Here is a 14,395-nt window from a genome sequence, read left to right on the forward strand (position 1 = left end):
CCCCAACAGCGCAGAGCTCTTCAATTTTTTTTTTTTAACAAAAGCAATTACCGAAAAGTGCAAATCTTAACGTGTGACATTTAACACCTCTCCGTGGCAGGCAGGCTGCACTTAAATGGAGGCCTTTCTGCGGAACAACACGGAGCCAAAAGGCCTTGTGTCACGGAGTTATGTAAGACACAATCTCGCCTGAAAATGCACAATGAATCGGGAAGGATTTATGTAATTAATTGACCAGTCTTAACCTGTTATCGTGATGTAAGGAATTTGGAACTCATTAATTTGGGCCCTGACAGATTTCATATTAGAGCTGGCAAATATGGATTGAGCCTCTTATTCTTGTAGCAGCTGGAATTTCCATGACAGTGAGGATTAGTGAAGAAGACCTATTGCTGGAGTCAAACTGCCTCTTTTGTAATCAGCAGCCCTGCTCTGCATTAAAGGGGTAATGGGAAATAAAAAAAATAAATACCAAGCAAAAAAAAAAAAAAAAGGAAAAAACGTTTTCCTGTATGGAGCAGAGCAGAAGGAGGAGGGAGAGGGAGGGTTATATCCTGGCGCGTAACAGCACCACGCCACTGCTTTTACTGCTCCGTTGAAATAACTCGGCTGCGAAGGCAGCTCCTCTGAGGGGAGGGTGCCCGGCGGGTGGGCCCATGGCGCCAGCGCTGGGCTTGCGGCCTGCCTGCCCAACCCTGAGACCCGGCCTCGGGGAACCGCCGCGGCCTCCAAGGCTGCCGGGAGCAAAAGGGGCCGCTCGCGGGCCACCAGGGCTGGCCCCGACGCGGGCGCTGCCGTGCGTGAGTGAGGGGCGGGATGGGCCTGCCCGCGGCTGCGGACGGCGAGAGGAGCAATACTTCCGTCGCCTGCTGCTCAGCGACGGCCTCTGCGTGGGGTTTTTACGGTGCCTAGGGCTCTCGTGAGGGCCCTAACCTCCGTTACCACTTCCAGGCGTTGGTGTAACATTGAAAACATCGAGTGCAGACTCCAAGGAAACAGTCCAAGAGCTTTTGTTTTCTCTTTTGGCAACTATTAACGACTGCACCAGTAATGACTAAAGTTTTTAGAAATGTCATTAAAAGGTTTCTGTGAGGCATCACCAGCTTAAAAATTGTATTGCTTCCTGCAAAGAGTTTACCGACTCTTGTGACAAATGCCATTCAAAGGTGGAGGTGTATTTTTCCTTTTCTCGTCATTTCTTTGCTATGAGCCCTTGGTAGTTGAACATTTCCCCTCCCCAGTCACTCAGTTTCCCCTTTTGTTCACGTGGGTCATTTCTCCAGGAGGAGGGAAAAAAATGAACAACAGGAGTATGTGATAGTTTGCAAAGACTGTAATGGCAGATACAGATTCAAAATAAAATGCAGCAAATTGGTCTATGTGACTTGACTTCTCTGGCCGACCTTGTCCAGGCTCATTGGCCCTGTCTCCCATCCTTGCGCCAGAGTGATTACGTGGAGCCTCATACCAAAACGAGAACATTCGGCCCTCGGTGTGGGAAGCTCTGTGTAGCAGAGCATTTGGTGCTGGAGACCTGCCCTTGCCAAACGGTAAACTCTGTGGAGAAGGGCTACCCCTTCTTCAAGGGCTACCACTTCTTCCTTGACTTCATAGAGCTAAGCTCTGTGGTAGCCTTTATGTTGCTCTTGTAATTGTCAGCTAATAGTCCTGATCATGGCTTTAACCTACTGGATTATTGAAACAAAAAAAAAACCAGAACAACAGATTGCAATTTGATTGTGCTCCTTCAAAGAACATCTTTTGTCTTACTGTCTCCTGATAAATTAAAAAACCTTCATATATGTCAAGGACATCATATTTCCCCCAAAGGCAGGGGAATAATTGATCATTTACATTTGTGATGGACCTGACTCAACCATTGCCTCACTGATTCTGTCTTTGCTTTTCTCAGGGATCAGGAGTAGCAAACTGTTCAGGTTCTACTGGTAACTATGCGTTTTGCTCAAATGTTCCCCTTGTTAAAATGTTGATCAAGCATAACTAATTTCCATGTTAAATTAAGTGTGCCAGCATATGCCCAAGCTTAGCATTATTTAAAGCAGCAAAACAATGCATGTTAAGGCTTTACCTCCTTCAGGAGGTTGCATTTATAAGTATTTTCACTTTCTCAGATTCTTTCCCAGGGATATGTTTAAAATATGACTGAGTGGTATAATTTTTCAGAGTCGCCCATGGTTCTGAGTGCTTGCAAAATTAAAGTGAGGGTTTTTTAATGGTAGTTCCCCTCCCCTATTTTTCACTTGTAGGTAAATAAATAGTCATCAGCTGAGATAGGCATTTTGTCAGATTCTTATACTATTTCTATTCTTTGATGGTTGAACAGAAAGCAAAGCAAAAAAACTACATAGAAAATTGAGTAGAGAAAAACTGAATACACTATCAAGCCCTGGTTCAGTGGAAGTCAATGGAATAAACGCGTTACTAATATTGAAGTTGAACATATTCTGTCTTCTAAGTGTCACTCAGATTAAAAATGACGTTCTTGTCTGAACCAATAGGTGGCCTTTGTCAGTGTGCTATAGTTATTTTTTCCCTAAAAACAGAAAAAAAGTCTGCTTTGAAGTGGAGAGCATTTTCAAACAATAATTTTCAAATGTAGTGAAAAGATATTTTTGTTTCTGAAAGACGATAGTAGATGACATTCTTAATAATTTATTTCCTAATATTCTAGAAGTGCACATTTTCACTGTACTTATATTTACCTTCTTTTCCATCCTGGATCTTCGGCGCATGATAATGATTAATAATGATGATAAGGTGGGCTACAAAATCTACTCGTCCATATGTTTGTGCAAATGCCATATATCTCCAGTTTCTAGGCTCTCCCATTGGTTCTTACTTAATGTTATTTACACAGGTAATTAAAACGTGTACAGTTTTAAAAGCACAGATCTCCTTGTCCTTCAGAAAAGGAACACTTGCGATCTTCACAAGTCGCACCCCTGAACAGAGCATCAGGAATTCTGATTCCATTTCGTTTCCTATATAGGCAATTTGCTCTTAAAGGAGCTTGGCACCTAATGTAAAAAGTTGCTGGCAAAACGTAACCAGCAGCCATTGGTGGCTAAGGTCTCTTAAAAGTCTAGGTCAGATGAGGGTATTAAACACTTGAAAATAGCCTGAGTTATGTAGAGTATCCCACACTTGCACCTGGACCCTTGAGATATGTCAGCCCCTCACCTGCTGGGTAGCGTTTGTGTAGATACAAGGATTCTTTGTCTTTTGCAATATTTTGGGCTTGTGGTTTTGTCCCTGGGAAGCAAATTTGAACTGTGAGGGAAAGAGCCAGGCAGGTGTCTTGGGGTGGCATCAGCGCCAGCATTTGCTGCTGGTCCCTGTCAGAGCAAGGACACAGAGCTACATGACTAATGGTCTGACTCCGTTCTTAGCTTCCTCGAAGCCTAAGGCAGCCGGGCAGGAACATATGACTTAGTCTTTATCACTCCCACCATGAAATCAGGCTTTAATTGGGATTTAAGTGGGAATTCTGCCTTTGACCTCAGCGCAGGACAGGATTTCACCCACAAAATCCAGGGTACCTGTGTTCCCATTTGTATCCACACCCACATTTTTTTGCTTCCTGTGTTCATTCAAAGACTATATTGTGAATAATGCGGTTCAGGTACCTGAAGTGTGGGGAGCGATACTCTCAAAGGCTAACTTTAGCCTAGGGGACTGGGTTCTAACTAAATTTAGATGCTCTGACTCATCCTCTGAAGGAGTCTATCATTCCCCTAACACTTGAGAGCCTTGGGAGACCTGGCCTTCCAGCAGTAAAGTAACCTGATGAATATCTACCTTGGGACTATAGTACTTAGCCCCAAGAAATAACTTTGTTGGCAACGTGCCCTGTGTATAGCAATAGGATGGATTCCTATCATATGGCAAAGATGCATTATATGTGCTGCTTATATGAATCTTCTCATTTATTACTATTTTCCACTTTATAGAAGACCCACAGCTACTGCTGTTTCTTATGGTCTAAGACACTGGGGAAGGAGGTGAGATATGACTGTCCATCCATCAAAATATTACAAATTCAGTCGCACAAAAAAAGAGCTCTTAAGGCAAGTTTGGCTCCTGGATGTCATGAGGGCTTGAATTTTATTGGGAAGTCTAAGCCACCCTTTGGCCTCACAGTCAGCATATCACCAGCTGGATATAGGAAGTTAATGACTCTTTTGCATTAATGATAAAGCTTTCCTGTGCACAGTTCTCAAAGCTCTTTGCAAAGGTGGATGAATTCAGCCTCACATGCAATAAACAGGAGTTACTATTCTACGGCTGGGGAAACGGAGGTGACCATGTGTGTAGAGGGGGTCTTTCACAAATAAGGGAGGGACAAAGATTGTCTGCGTGCCACTTCTGGACCTGTTTTTTGAACAGGTCTTTTACTTTAGGCGGTGACCGAGACACTTCGTGAAAAGAGTCGGCGAGCTTATTCTTGATCCTGTGTTGTGAGGACAAAGCAATGATGACTTCTGAACAGGAGATGAAGACTGTGCCAAGGAAGGAACACTGTGTTGTGCCGACAGCTTTCCTGGCTATTCCCTCCCTCCCTATTTCTTACTAATCACAATAGCTTCCTACAATGCATTTATCAGTGCAGGCCAGTGCCTGTACATAAGACAATTCTTATTCTCTCTCTTCTTTCCGAAAGCCAATAGTACAATGTTATCTTTCCTCTTTTCCATAGAAGAGCTTCATTAGGAAATTCCTTGCTTTCGTTTGTTCTTCTTGTTCCTTGACGATGTTGGAACCCTTATAAAAAGTCGCTGGGCTTACATTTCCTTCTGAAAATGCCAAATTCATCAATGACCTGGCTTTTTGGGAACAGGCTGTTTTATTAACTGTAAGCAGAGATTGAGAAATCTTTAGCTTGTTCTTGGAATGGTCAGGCTAATTTCTGGCAATTCCAATATTGTTCATAGTTACAGTTATTCCAGGCAGGGCACTGTGACAGGGGCAGGAACAGTGTCTGTTAAAGTTGTTGGAGTGGGACCCTGCATGGAGCTGAATATTCTGGGCTACGTTAGGGCATATAAGTCTACCAAGTATCTTACTGGTCTGGGAATTAGGTACTCATGATTTTTGTGGGTGAAACCTGTGAAAATAAAGACCTAAATGTTAAATTTAGTGAAAAATGATTTGGAGAGTCAGTTCAGGGAGTTGGGGTGATGCGCTTACACTAACCTGTGACTGTCACACTCAGCACTAGCTGAAATTTCTTTGAAGGCAGTGCCCTAATTCCCAGTTGTAGTATGTGGCCATAACTCAGGATGGAGGCCTCAAAGAGATGCTTTATGAAGTGACATGTAGCTACTAGGGAAAGATCTTCTGACAGTTCTCTATTTCTGTGTCTGTCGCAGCAAGGAGGACATGGAGGGGCCCAGAGATCATCTTCCCTTGCAAAGAGTGAAGCGGGGATAGCTGTGGCAGTAGGTAGTGCCAGGGATGTGACCAGCTCTCTCGCCTGCTTCTGCTGTTTCCCTGTTCGACATCGCTTGTGACTGTTTGGATGTGGCTTTGCTCTGACCAGCTTTTCCTCCAGGGAATGCCGCTGTGGGCCCAACCAAAAGACAGTGCTGTCCTTGGAGACGTCTGCTCATTTCTGCCACTTTCCCTGGGAGATCTGAGGAGTTAAAGCTCCCCTCTCTGTTAGGTAGGTAGTAATACCCTTGCACTTGCAGAAACTCTGCAAGCAGATAAAGGCTGTTACTTTTCTTGACTCGCATGTTAACATCCAACCCATCCTCACTTACAACAGTTGTCCCCAGAGGTCAGAAGAACCATTTGTGCTAGAAAGATAGGCAGGACCTCCTGAGATGCACCAAAATGATCTTGAGATGAAATTGCTCCGCTCTTCCCTGGAGGGCCTGCAGCATCTCGCAGGGTCAGCTGCATAAATTGTATGTTCTTCAGGGCAAGGACCTTGCCCTCAGATTTGTCTGGGAAGCACACACATTTGATGCTGTGTACAGCAAATAATAAATAACAACTTCAGCTGCTAGCTGGACTCAGGATTATGAGTTGGTTCTCCCTCCTGATTCATTTCTTGTTCCAAGTTGCCAGCTATGCAGTTTTACCAGAATGTGTCAGTAGCTGGTGTTAGACCCTCTGCTACTTCCCTTTACTCTGCACAGCATTAACTGTTAGGCAACTGTCATTTACTGTCTACAGCATACTTCATAGCACAGAGGAAGAATATTAATAAGACTTCCAAAGGGCTTGCTGCCACTTTTAGTGGAAAGGTTTCCTACAAAGGGAGCGCAGCGAAACTCCCAGGAGACAGAAGGAGAAATGCTCTCACTGAGAAGAGCTGGTGTCATCCCATTTTATTGTCTGTATGTCACTACAACACCCATATGACTCTGACAAGCTGTTCTTTTCTGCTGTGGCTTATGCTGCTTGATGTAATTTCCTTGCTTCAACATCTTTATTTCAGATTTGTAGCAAGGTATTAACTAGTTTCCAGGTGTCTATGTATTCACTGTTTGTGGTTTAAGTAATATTCTCCTTCCTGCTAAGGTCAGAGACACATTTACTTTTCCGTGTTTATTTTTGCATCACATCACAGAAAAAGCCTTCTATGTCATACTTCTATCCAGCTTAAGGGATTAGGAACACAGCAATAAATGTGACAAGAAAACTAGGAATGCACCATGTCAGTGAGTAACAAACACGTTTAGCCCAGGAGCTGAGGAAAGAAAATGGTACATGCGGAGAAGCCACACACTGCACCATGAGGCTCTCGGTTTACTAGATACATTTCTCATTGGTGAGCTGGCAGATGGTCAGTTTGTTACTGCGAAATTACTGAGAATGCACTTCAAAAAGCACAGGGCAGCTCAATCATGTTTTCTTAGCTGTATCTTACATCTCATACTGTTACTATGCCTGAGCCTTCTCTGGATCGCTCTGAGAAGCGGTCAGCCCTGAAATGTGTCTGTCCTGCAAGCATTCGCATGTGGGGAACTCGCTTTCACACCCTCGGTTTTTGGAAGAGCGTGGCCCTCCTCGGGAATGGCTCCTGGTGAGGTGCTGCTCACCCATGAGCAGCTTGTTGGAGTGGGCCTGCCTCCGGCTGCATCGCCGGGCACCACGCTGAGCTTGTGGCTGTGTTTGGGTGTGTAATGGCTCATGCAATTTAGCGACCGACTGCGTTTTCCAGGTCTAGTCCTGAGGACGCCCCTTAAATGCAATCTGCGTTTCTTCAGTGAGTCTGCAGATGTGAGTATGGGTATGCAGGGCTGCTTTCTAAATGAAGAAGGGAGGTAAAGTGCAAGTGAAGAGGGCTTTTAAAACAAAAAGAGCATAATGCTAACTGTTGAGGAGCTTCTGTTAGATGTTAGGCATCCTCAATCCAGTTCAGACCCTATCTCCGCAAAATTTGACCTTTGTCATTTTTTATCTTCTTTGAGTTCAGGGAGACAATTCATGTATGGAATTAAGAGACTGTGAGCTGGGCTTGCATTCCTAATTAGATGCTCTTCAAGCACCTACAGGCTTGACCAACAGACTGTCGTGCCTTTTGTTGCTCATTTATATGTCATATGTATTAATATGGTTGAATGAGCTGAACACTTCCGAAAGTTAGGCTAATGTATTGACTGCATCATCCAGACATAACTTTTAATAGGTAACAGTGATATTGCTTTGTGTATTCAAATAATAAATCTCTAACTACTACGTAAGGCATATTAAGTTTTTGTTTCATTTTGTTTCCAGATTGAAACTGAGAAGCTGATGTACATGAGTTGGTCTGTTCTGAATCTTTGTCATCTTAGACAGCCCTGCTTATTGCCAGCTCATTTCACAGAGATCTATTTCAAATCAACTCATAAATTATTAATAGTACATGTGTAGGTCAGAGAGACACTAACCCTGACAATCACACCCTAATATTCTCTCTTTAGCATCAGAAATAAGAAAGGAGATGTGAATAATCAATATTCAACAACCGAGGTACATCTCATACAGATATGGTATATGCACTTAGAAAAAACCCCCAGATCTTTACAAAACTTGTCAGGCTGGCATTAATCTTGCATGATGAATAATGTGGCAATCTATGAATTTTTAACACCTTTAAATGATGAAATTGTTGGATGTAATATCCAAAAGTAAATTTGTTCAAATTGGAGAATATTTTTGATCAAATGGAGATACTGAATAATATGTATAAAAATATTTAAACATCAATTTAAATTGCACAGCAAGCAAGACAATTCATACTGGGAACAGCTTTCCGTCACAAATAATTCGCCTGAAGATTTAATTGCAACTCAAATCTTTGCGGTACCTCTTCTGAGAAGAGACCTAATTCTGGAGGGTGCCAAGTGCCTCCCAGGACTGGCTGGCTGCTCTCGCCTCCCTGAGAGTGAGGGCACTCAGAAGGGGACAGGCTGCTCCGGCAAGCTCTTGGGCCAGAGTTTAGAGTCTTGCCTCGTTCTTACTGTGTAACATCATATACAGAAAACCCTGCTGAACTGGGTAGGATTGTTGCAGAGGGAGGTGCCACACAACAGCAGTAAAGGGCAGGAGCAGAATTTAGCCTTTAATTCGCAGTGGGGCTGAACCCCAGGGATGCTACGTGTGCAGGGCTCTTCACAGCCTCTCCAGGTAGCGCCAGGAGATCAGCAGGAGGCAGGATCAGGCTCTTGCTTGGCTGATACCATTTGGTGCGTTTGAGTTTTGGGCTTAGTTTGAGTTTTTAGGCTGAAGAAATAAACCCCTGCTAATGCATATATAATAATGGGACGGATCCTGTCCTAGCTGCAGTCAGTACAGATTTGCTGTTGACTTTCATGGGGACAGGATCACACTTCACACTGGAAGTCACCTCAGTCTGAGACTGCCTGACAAACACTAAACCAAAACGTTTCATTTAGAAACTGTCAAAAAGGAATTACTAACCTTTTATGCTTATTAAAATAGCTATATACTTTCCTGTAAAAGGACTAGAGAGCAGCTGGACATTTTAATTTTCACTCTGTGCAAAATAAAAATGACAGTCCGGAACTTCACCTATTTTTAAGCCCTTCTAATGAAAGGCATTTTATTCCATTTTTGTGGAACAGAAAATAAAAGATGTTTGTTTCCACAGATTTGAGGAGAATTAACATGTATCTGACTGTTAATATTTGATCCTTCTTTAATTATTTATGATATCTAGGAATGAATCTGTCAAGTAAATAATGAAATGCGTACATGCAGCATATGTAATTAGGTTAGGTGCATAAATCCAAAGTGTTCACTTTATAGTTGTCAGGGCAAAATTTATTAATAATGAGAAATGCTAAGTGAAGAAAATCCCTAACAGTCTACTCATTAGGGTAGGTTAGAGCAGTTGCTGAGAAAGAAAGTTATCATTCCTCACTTACTGTATTTCATCATTTAAAAATGTTAGTAAGTTGCTATACATTTTCCTCATCTTTGCTCTAAATCTGTAATAAGAGTAGTCTTTAAGTTGTATTTTGAAGGTGCGTTTCATCATCATGCTACAAATACATAGACAGCTATCAAAGTAGAGATTTTGTGCAGCTTTATGGAGTTAAAAGCCAATAGAATAACACATATCTTGCAACCTTAGCAAGATATCCTTCACATATTAGTAAGAAAGAACTGCACTGTGTTTCTCACTTGGTATTTAAGGACTGAAGATGATGTATGAATGCTTATACACAAGAGGAAATGTAACCATACATCTATCAGTGGGGTAAAATTGTGGGTGTTACAGTATGTATTTGTTTGTGTTGTGGACCTTATCCTGCATCAGAGTAGGTCACATATCCAGTCTTCACACAATATCTATCTTCTTATAACATATAAGTAGCATAAAAGCTCCTCACTTAGAGGTCTGAGTTTGTAGCCAGGTGTAACAATCCGTCTGCAATCTATTTTGAGCTGAGTGGAGCATCTGAATACGTCCTGGGCCATGGGTAATTTGGTCTGCACAGTCACAGGCCTTAATGCATTGCCATGGGCAGATGACCTGAGAGGGGAGCACTGCGGCTGTCACTATTTCACATGACCCTGGAGAGATAACACCACACCAATTGCCTTTAACAGTGGCGCTATGGCCCGTCTTACTCTCCCTGCTCCTTTCCCTGAGCTTGCCATCAAGTTGTTTCTGCTTTTTGCAGATTGACAGAAAAAATGGTTCTGGTTAATAAGAAACAAAACAAAACTAATTTGTGAGTTTCTGCCTCTTGGGGTGTGAAAAAAATGTGTGAGAGATGAAACACCTGTTTGAGACAGAGAACTGTTATGGTGGGACCACAAAGAACATTTTCTCAATCCCAGAAGGTATTTTTCAGAGCTTCTTCCCTGAAAGCAGACTTGATTGCTAAACATACATTTAAACCAATATTTCAATATCCTTTTGAAGCTTATCATTAGCACAAGCACTTTGTGGGCTAATTCTCTATATCCAGGATTGGGATTCACCCCAGTTCACTTTAACTGTCAAAAATTAGGTTTCTAGTACGAATTAGTCATCTGGGCTCCCTCTGCAGTCACTGAGATTCATCCCATCCTAAAACCTGGGCTTTAGGCTAAACCTGGGATGCAGGAGGTGAATCACCCTCTGGAGACACCCACTCTTCTCTTTGGCTGGAGAAAGATGACTAGCTCAGGCTAGAAGCCTGGACTTTGAGGCTACTGAAAGAGATGAGCTAAATCTCACTATATGCTTCTGTGCTGGACTTACTTCCACTTGGGAATTTAGAGGGAAGATCATCACACGATGACCTTAAGGTAACTAAAGCTCCTGGAAGCTGACCACTTGACCACAACCAAGTGCTTATGCTTACTGTGTCCTATTTTGTCAAAGCATTAAAATACAAAGGACTTTGTTTCCTGATCAGCAGAAGCTGACCTAAGTCTGGGCTGCCACTGAAAGCCCCAAACCTGAAGCAGCATATCCATATCCCTCACTTAACGCTGGCCTCAGCAGCCATGCAGCTCAGTAGGCAGTTGCTTTGAGAGCTTATTTGACTAAGCACTATTGCTTAGGCGGGTGCTGCCAGGCGAGCTTTCATTTAGATCTGTTTAAGGATCTAGCTAAAGGCGCAGCCCCGCATTCGCTTGTGGTGCCTCAGGGGAGAAGGTGGGAAGGGACAGGTTGCCAGCATTGTGGGGTGGGAGGGTTGCTGCTTGTGGTGCTAGTGCAAAATTAAGCTGATTGTGAAATCAAACCCTGAGCAAAAGGAGGCTGACAGACATTCATTCACTTTTGCATCACATTGTTAGCTTTTAATCACTATGTTTTGAAACAGAATCACAAATCCTCTTATCTGCCGTAAGAGCTTCTTTCAAGCTTAACATTTTTCTGCCCCATATAGGATGCAACAATATTCATCTCTGCTAGTCAAGCCTAGAAATGCATTAAACTGTCCAACCAGAAAATCGGGAACAGACATTTAGTGATGCAAAATGGTCATTCTGCAGCCTAATGCCTAAGGGACCTATCAGTCATCACAGACTCCCACTTCTGCCTGAAAAGACCAATTAGACGACTCTGCCTATTCAACTATCAATATAGGATTGCTCCCAACAGGATATTCCCCTGTGCTTTACCCAGTCTAATTTTAAATTACTCAAGTGCCAAGACTTCTATCACTTCCCTGGGGTGACCATTACACAATCGAAGGCCTCACTGTGAGGAAATGTTTTCTGATATTCTGTCACAATTTTCCTATGCTTAGTCTCATCCCACCTTGTCTAGTTACACATTCTTGAACAGCTCTAACTTCCTTGACAGTCACACCGTTGCAAAACATAATGAGAGCTAACCTAATTTTTTGCATAATCATTCCTGCTAGGCATTAAATGCTTTAAGGAAAAGTCAATCATTTCAATCACTGGTATCACTATTGTTGTTGTTCCTGCAGTTCCTTCCCCACTCTTTCTGGTGCTGAGGTGCCCGGAATCATTCAGGATAAAACAAAGCTTCACAGAGAGGAACTGTTGTCCATGTACATCCTTCGAGGAAGATGATAAAGGCCAAATAAAAAGGAAATCTAGCAAAAAAGTCAACTTGAGGTGTTACATACTATTGTGGCAACAGGAATTAGCTAATCACATATTAGAGGCCACTGGTTATAAATAATTAGGATGCAACTGCCTACAACAAGAACTTAAGGCTTAGTCTATGCTTCAAGGTTTTGGTAGGCAGGTAAATGCCAGGGGCCAGGGGGATAGGGTGGTTTCTGGCAAGGGGGCAGCAGAACCTGCCTGGGGTCCTGCGTGCTCTCAGGTACTCAGGTACCTTTGCTCAAGGAAATAAGACTTGAGTACATCTTGTATATGAGAAAGTTTTGCAGGAAGACGCTTGTCTCCAAGCATCTTGGAGAAACAAATGGCAGGCTCCCTCCTGCCCAGTCTTTTTACGCTCAATAATGGGGCAATACTGTTATGTTGCTGCTTCTTTCATCTGAATCAACGCCACTCTGAATTTTGGGTCTGGTGTATTCAGGATGAGCTTTCCCAAGGCCACTGCAGGACCTTTCAGCCTACTTTAGGTAAGATTTCTTTTTTAATTTTTCCCCCAGACAGTGAGTGTCGTGTAGTCAAACCCTTCATCTGTTTTATCAGACAAGCAGAACTGGGAGTCTGATATCTTTTAAAAAAAGATACAGTTCTCTGATTAACTGAAGAGTAATAGCATGAAATTCTAGTCTCCAATAAGTAACATATTGATGCTTATGTCTAATTTAATCAGCATCAGAGGGGACAGGGGTGCCCATTCCTTCACCATCAGTTATGCAGCAGTTCAAGGTGATAAATCCTATCTGTGGAATGATATTCTGTCGACATTTCTATAATATTAATTAGATCACCGTGTCAAGCTGTAGGAAATTTGCTTAACATTCATTAGAAATTTCTTATAGCTAGATAGACGTCCCTCCCTCCTTCTCCCCCCACTTTCTTTCTGCTGTGATTGACAGATGAGGTCAAGCCAGAGACAGCACCCCTCCTTCGCTGTGCCTGGAGAGCCAGGTCACCGGACTCCATAATGCACGGCGAGTGGGAGGGGAGGATTATGCCTCTGAGAGATATCTTATTAAATTCGACAAAAGCTTGTCTGCCTCCGGGCTCCGTCGACGGGTCTCTTCAGCCCGCAGCCGGCACGCAGAATGCAGGCGAGTGCGCGACGCAAAAGCCATTTGCATCACCCTGCAGTCATTTTTATACGCGTAGGTAATGAAGTTGTCAGCGGAGCCCTGAGTGTGGCAGAGCCTGATATTCAAATAGACCTGCCACTTCTTCCCACTCCTCGCCACCGCCCTCCACCCTTTTCTCTTTCCCCCCAGCTGATCCACCAGCTCCCTGGGTTACTGCTTCGCTGGCTCCCGGCTCCTGCTGTGCTTGCACTCTTGCCCCTGTCAAGCGCTTTTGTTTCCGAGGCAGAGAGCGCGCAGCTGTGGACGCGTGTGCGCCTAGGTCCGTGCACCGCGGCTCGTCCACACCAGGCGTCACGGGCTGACTGCTAATGAGCGGCGAGCGCCCCAGATCATCACGCCACCGCCTCTCGCGCGGCCAGGCTGATGCAGAGGTAGCACCCGCGCGCCCGCTGCTCCCCATCCTCCTGTTTGCATCGGATTTTTTCCAGAAGAGCTCTCCGAGGCATCAAATAAATCCCAAATTTAAAGTCGAGGGCATATTGTTATGGTCAAAAGGGTTTCCAGTTCGGGGAGCTTTTCTGAGTAAAGTGGTGATGAAAACTGAAACTTCATATTTTGCATTCATACCGTGCCCGTTTCATGGGGAATGGCAGAGCACACAGCGGGGAGACAGGCAGCAGCCGAGCGGTACTCAGCGCTCGTGTTTACCAGTGCCGGGGGGGCGTTAGCAAAGGGCATCACAGCCCTACCTAAACTCATAAAAGAAACCACAGGATCATAAATAACAAGGCAGGTCAGACTAGTCTTTGGTGATTTTAAAGTCCATTTTTGAGAAAAATCTTCCCTGTGGTAAAGCTGCTTGGTGAGAAAAAGGGCTGAATCAACACCGCTAGCCTTGGAAACTCGCTTTTACTAAATATGGGGCTAGGCTGTCAGCTGGTGTTAATTGGCATAAACCCGCTGAAGCCAATGGAATGACAGTGATTTATACCAGGATGAAGGCTTGGAGATGGATATTTAAAAGCAGGTCTGTCTTTTCTCTGCTTTCAGCAACTAGACCCACTTGTGGTTACAGCATTGCGGGAGCAAATGATAGCTTTTAGCCTTGATGGGCAGACGTCATGAGGTAGCTAGGCATCTGCAGGGTGTCAAATGTGCCTTGCAAAACCAAAAGCCACTTTAAAAAAATCCTCACCCTGATAAGTATTTATCTGCCACAATATTTCCATTTTTGGATTACCAGCTCA

The sequence above is a fragment of the Struthio camelus genome, chromosome 2 (genome assembly GCF_040807025.1).
Source record: "Struthio camelus isolate bStrCam1 chromosome 2, bStrCam1.hap1, whole genome shotgun sequence".
NCBI classification, from domain to species: domain Eukaryota; kingdom Metazoa; phylum Chordata; class Aves; order Struthioniformes; family Struthionidae; genus Struthio; species Struthio camelus.